We start from the raw sequence: 6,657 nt of genomic DNA, 5'->3' as shown, positions 1-6,657 counted from the left end.
AAATATTTTAGCGGAGTATTTGAGGCATCAGGGGCATTATCCCAGGCTTAGTGTCATTTTCTCAAGTCCATACATCACTAGACTTATTCGTGGGATGGGTTTACGAGATACATTTCGAGGAGCTGTCAAGACGTCAATACCAACCCCTCTTGAGTTAGAAACAATGAGGTCCATGGGCATGGTCAGGAAATATTGAGACGGTGTTTATGTGCTAAACATACCCCCATCAGAGCCGACTGGGACTGAGGGAGCTACAGCTGAAGGATCCCGGCCAAATCTAGGGTTACCGCAAGAGAGAGAACAGATAGAGGCCGTACATATGCCTTCACCATCTCGGGCCCATGATCGTTTTGAGAGACTTGAGAGTGCCATGGAGTTGGCTCGCGCCGAGATTGCCGAGATGAGGGCTACGCAGGCCACTCAGTACACCGAGCTCATGGCACGTTTTGACATTCTATAGCAAATTTTAGAGCGAGACGTCGCCTCATCATTCGTCCTGCGCCTGAGGACTCCTCAACCCCCTCGGCATCTTCACCACCTCCACTATCACCTGCTCCAGCACCGATGGATCCACCTCATGTTTCCCCACAGCAACAGCAGCACCAGCAGAGGCGCCCGAGCGTGGCACTGACACTTGATTTAGTTCTTTATTAGCATTTTTTTTTAATCTTTGGACTTGTTATCCTCATAAAGGACTCTCCTTCTGAGTTTAGTTGTTTTTTTTCTCAAGTTGTATTGCTTGCTCTATCTTTTATATACTCGAGTTTGTTTATTTTTCTTTTATTGAGCTTTACTAAACCCCCTCATGTATACGTGCAAATGGTCTTGCCAGTATGGGGAATTGGGAACTAGTCATGAGCACGGCAAAAAGTGGCCGTGTGAGCTTTTACAACCCGTTGGAACATCATTCCCAAGGATTTAGCTCCATTCAAATGCAACATTAGGAGTCAGGGGAGTATTGTTTCAATTGTCTCTCCCACATTTGGACTTCAGTAATATATATCTTTTGAGTGAGCGTGCACATGTACATTGAGGACAATGTACAACTTAAGTGTGGGGGGGAGTTCATAGTGCACATATCTTTTTACATGGTTTTTAATTGACATATATGCTTACATAGCCAATGATGGTTCACCTTAGTTGCAATAATGGTATTCTTTAGTTTAGGAGAATTTTTTTAACATTGAATGTTTTTCATCCTCTAGTTCTTGCTTGAATTTATAGGAATTTTTTTGCCCGATTTATACTTGTTGCACTACTCACTCTCTAAACTCTTTTGGACTATCAAGTTTAAGGTTGAAGGGACTAATTTAGTTTGTTTGTGAGTTAAAAAAAAAATTTTGGAAATGAAAAGAAGGAACAAAATAGTTTTCTTGTTTAGTTGTGCTTGTTGTGTGGAAATAGCTACCTCCTATGATGTATGAAGCTACTCTCATAAGTCGGATACTAGTTATGCCCTAATGAGAGAAAGAGCTATCTCATGGGAAGTGTGAAAGCTACCACCCCAGTAGAAAGAGCTACCTCTTCGAAAGTATGAAACCCACCTTTAGCGGCTGCTTGGGAAAGGGCTACCTTCCAGGATGTGTGAAACTACTACCGTCATGAATTTGTTGGTAATTTTGTAGATAAATAAGTCCCTTATTCCTAGAACTTTGAGGAGTATACCTTGGGTTGATTGAGTGAGTCCACACACTTACACGATTTCGGGTTTATTGTCCTTTTTGATTCAAGTTTTTAGCTAGAGCATTGATTTCTCGTATTTTAGCATTAAAATTTCCCTTGCTATTAGAATGCCTTCTTTGCATGCTTTGGTGAACCTAAGGACAAGCACTTCAAATATTTCCTTCATCTATGCATACAATGTTTTAATTTTTGCTTGAGGACAAGCACAAGCTTAAGTGTGGGGGAGTTTGATAAGTGCTTGTGCGATAAGAATGCGAAGCGTTCTTTCCTTATGATTTGCATTACTTTTGTCGGGTTTTAGCATTAATATGTGTGCACCTATGTTCTTTTACACAGATTGGGTTGTGGAGAGAAAAGTGAGAGAAAGAAGCCAATGTGGACCGTGAATGCACCAATGTTGGGAGAAATCTTGCTAGAGTTCAAACGCGGAGACATAGGTCGGATGCGAGACGCTAGAGTGTGTGCCAACCTCTTTATAATTCAGTTAGCACGACCAATTGGAGGGGCACAAGGACAGTCACACTTTAGCGTTCCGACTTGTGAAAATAGAACAAGATCTCTACCAACTTGTCTGATAATGAAGAAGCAAACCGATCCACGACGTGGACATGTGCCCGTTTACATTACCTCGATGAAATCATGGAATTGGGATACTTCGTGCCGGTTTGTAGCAGGATTTATTGACAGCCAGCCGAAGAAGCAAGAAACAGAGAAGCCACACGGGCGTGTGGAATTTACACACGCCCGTGCGTTATTTCCACTAGGCCGTGTGAAGTTTCACACTGGCGTGTGAAATCCGGATTCCAGCCCCTATTTAAAGCTGAATCTTCCTCGATTTCAGCATTCTTTGTTCATCCTTTGTTCATCTTCTGTTCTATCTTGAGAGAAGGCTGCGGCTAGGGTCTGGAGAGGTATTAGCAAGGTCTTGGAGGAGGGTCTACGGCTCTGACATCGCATCTCATTAGGAAAAAGGTTGGTAAGGGAGCCTCTGACAAAGGCGTATCTTATACCGGACGAGGAGATCGCGCGACGAGTAGAGGACTTTCCACAAGACCATCGACACGACCATCGAGGGGGTTTTCTTATGGATTGTTTATCTTTGTAGTTGATTTCATTATCTTTTGTATTAAACACCATGGAGAGCCAAACCCCTAGTGGGTATTTGGGTATTTGTGAACCCTAGCATGTATTAGTTTCTTTGAATTTCTTTATTATGCTTTTAATTAATTGATGTGTTTGTGAGTTCCAATCTTGAATGCTTGTTGTTGAATACTCCCTTAGAGTGACACTAGGGTTGAGAGTTCACCCGGTAATCCTTGTGAGTGAGTGACACACCATGAGGGTTAGACGAAGCTTGATTGGAGAGGGTTGAGAGGGTGAGTCGAGAGGTACAGGAGCGCCCCCTTTCTCCTCCGGTGTGATAGATTCTACCTCTATTCCTCGAGTTCTTTGCGGCCACAATAGAGTGAATAGGCTAAGGGATGATCCTCCACTGGGGCCTAGTTGCGAGTGCAATGGAGTGAAGCGTTGAGGTGATCTTAGCATCTAGGGCTTAATTGTGGCAAGGGACCTTCCGCCTGGACCAAAGGGTTAGGTCTATACATGGAAGAGATTTATCACTTGGAATCCCTAGAGCTCATTGCAATTCTATACGAGTGTGAGGTGTTGAGATTGTTCGATTTCTCCTTCAGGACATGTATAGAATTAGGCATGGTTGACCTTAAATTTGGGATCATGTATTGAGGGATGTCCGCGACTCACAATTGCATTAGTTAGGAAGCAAAATAGAGGATTCTTGCACTTGAAACTATTGTCCTAGGGGGAACAATATCCGGGTACCCCATTTATATCGATTGCCTTACTTTCTCCTTTCCCGCACTTTCTCTCTTGTTTATTTCATCTTTTGTTATTTCACATCTTTTGACACACAAATCACTATTCCATCTTTCACCTAGCTAAGAAACAATCTAAGTATTTTTACTCCCTACTCCCTGTGGATACGATACGCCCACTCATCTGGGGATTATTACTTTGACAACTCCATGCACTTGTGGAGCACCTGTCAAGTTTTTGGTGCCGTTGCCGGGGAGTAGGCATGAGAGATGCTTTGCACTTTTGTTTTCTTAGCTATTCATCCATTGATTCTATTTCACATCTTCTTTTCTATCATCGTTCTGATTTGTTTTCTTTCTTTTGTGCAGGTTCAGGTTGATGACCCGAGGAAACCCCTCAATATTGATTGAAGGAGATCCCGAGCTTGAAAGAACACTTAGAAGAAAAGGGAAAGAACCTGTGGAAGAACCGTATAATCTACCTGATTTGGAAGTTGAAGGTTCAGGCCATATGACAGAACAGAATGAGCAGCAGAGGACACTCTATGATTTTGCTAGACCTTCAGTTTTGGGGACACAATCGAGCATTGTGCGTCCCCCTATTACTGCTCAGAACTTTGAGCTAAAGCCGACATTCATCCACATGTTACAGCAATCCGCACTGTTCAATGGTTTGGCCAATGAGGATCCAAACAGTCACATAGAGAACTTTTTTGAGGTGTGTAATATGCTCAAGATCAATGGAGTGATGATATGATGCCATCAAGTTGAGAGCCTTCCCATTTCCCTAAAGGGAGAGGAAAGCAGTGGCTACACTCATTACCTAAAGCCTCGATCACCACATGGGAGGAGATGGTAGAAGCTTTTCTTGGACGCTATTTCCCTCCCAGAAAATCTGCAAAGCTAAGGAATGAGATCTCATCCTTTGTACAGTCAGAATTGGAGTCTCTATTTGAGACGTGGGAAAGGTTCAAGGAGCTCCTGTGCCCACAACACGAATTCCCAGAGTAGATGATTATCCAAATCTTTTGTAACAGTTTGAATCCAAGTACAAGGCAACTTTTGGATGCGGCAGCAGGAGGTACCTTAGGTATCAAGGCCCCCGAGGCATGCCGACAACTTATTGAAGAAATGGGTCTAAATAGCTACCAATGGAATGTGAGGGAGAAGAAGAAAGTGGCCAGACTCCATGAGATAGATGCGGTAACGTCATTGGCGGCTCAAGTTGAAGCATTGGGTAAGAAGCTAGATGTTATAGCTTTGAATAAAGTGGTGGCCGTGACAACATGTAACAGATGTGGAGGAAGACATGCTTCCTCCGATTGCCCGATCTCCATTGGTGATGTATCTTCAGTTGAGAACGTTGATTTTGTGGGTAATGCAATGAGGAACCAAGGGAATCCGTATAGCAACACCTACAATTCGGGTTGGAAGAATCATCCCAATTTTTCATGGAGCAACCAAGCTCCATAGAAGGCCATGGGGCCACCGAGTTTCCAACAACAACAAGCCCCAAATGTCGAGAACAGAGTTAATGGCTTGGAGACCCGCATGAATGACTTAGAGAAGGCCTTGACCAGATTTGTGCAATCTTCGAATTCAAGGATAAAATTAGTTGAGGCCACACTTCGCAATCACACTTCGTCCTTGCACAATCTTGAGAACCAAGTTGGACAAATTGCGAAGTCTCTAGCGGAACGACCACAAGGGAGCCTACCGAGCAATACAGAGATGAATCCTAGAGAGCAATTAAAAGCGATCACTTTGCGAAGTGGTCGCGAGGTTGAAGGCAAGCTCCCGAGTGAGAAGCCCAATGTACATGCACCAGAGGTCATAGAGGTTGGAGAAGGACCAAGCAAAGAGAAGGAAGTGGCACCTCCACCCTTCATGCCAAGAATTCCTTATCCCTCAAGATTAAAGAATGACCAAGCGGATGAGCAATACAAGAAGTTCCTAAGTCTATTCAAGCAACTCCACATCAACATCCCTTTTGTTGAGGCATTGGCTCAAATGCCCAAATATGCTAAATTCTTGAAAGATTTGTTGACCAATAAGAGGAAGTTAGAGGAGAGTGCTTCCGTGATCCTTGATGCATCTTGCTCGACGGTTTTGCAAAAGAACATGTCGAACAAGAAGAAAGACCCGTGGAGCTTCATCATTCCGTGTAACATTGGCAATCTAGGTGAAGAGTTGGCATTGGCAGATTCAGGGGCAAGCATTAATGTCATGCCATACACCTTCTTTCAGAAGCTAGGTTTGGGAGAACCTAGGCCCACTCGGATGACTTTACAATTGGCGGACCGAACGGTGCGACATCCAAGGGGCATCATCGAAGATGTGCTTGTCAAGGTTGACAAGTATATATTTCCTGTTGACTTTGTGGTGCTAGACGTCGATGAGGATGCGGATGTACCATTGATACTTGGGAGGGCATTCTTGCGAACTTCCAAAGCTTTGATTGACATGGATGGTGGGGAGCTAACGTTGAGAGTTGGAGATGACAAGCTTACATACCGCCTCGCTGAAGCCATGCGGCATTCTTTTGACTTTGATGACACATTATATTTTCTAGACACTATTGATGAGATTATTGATGAATATGTGCGGGAAATGTTTAATCCTCGACTCGTATAAGGGTTTGTTCCACCAAGAGGAGCAGATTGAAGAAGTAATGATACTTGGTTCGAACAAAGAAGTACCATCTACCCTGGGGATCCTGAAGAAGGTGATCTGGAAAATGAAGAGGGCAAGGAGATGCCACCGGAAACACTCCACGACTGTTGGAGGTATGCCCAAGCCGAGTGAGTTCCATGAACTATTACTAGCTAGTCCCAAACCCGACAATTCACCCTCTACTCTCAAGAGACTTTGCTCATCATGCTTCCAAGCCATGGGTATGAGGGCAACCTTCATCTATGAACTCCCGTGAGGTAAGACCAGGTACGTCAAGTTTAGTGACGTAAAATAAGCGCTTCTTGGGAGGCAACCCAAGTTTTACTGTTTTTTGTAGTTAGTTTTGCATGAATAACTTGTTGAGTGTTGGTGATTTCATTTTGAACTAGTTGTGCTGCATTCATCTTGGTGGATTTGTATCATCGTGTGTTTTCAATGAGGATTCGGCGAAGATTTGGTTGCTTGAGCT

The 6,657-nt window shown here is 43.7% G+C and overlaps 1 pseudogene; it reads right to left on the bottom strand.

The window, feature by feature from the left end:
- Window positions 1-4,415: 4,415 nt before the first annotated feature.
- On the bottom strand, window positions 4,416-4,516 carry LOC120252361 (annotated as a pseudogene).
- Window positions 4,517-6,657: the final 2,141 nt, after the last annotated feature.

The sequence above is a fragment of the Dioscorea cayenensis genome, chromosome 20 (genome assembly GCF_009730915.1).
Source record: "Dioscorea cayenensis subsp. rotundata cultivar TDr96_F1 chromosome 20, TDr96_F1_v2_PseudoChromosome.rev07_lg8_w22 25.fasta, whole genome shotgun sequence".
NCBI classification, from domain to species: Eukaryota; Viridiplantae; Streptophyta; class Magnoliopsida; order Dioscoreales; family Dioscoreaceae; genus Dioscorea; species Dioscorea cayenensis.
Note: the sequence above shows the minus strand (reverse complement) of the source record. Positions and strands in the feature narration are given on the sequence as shown.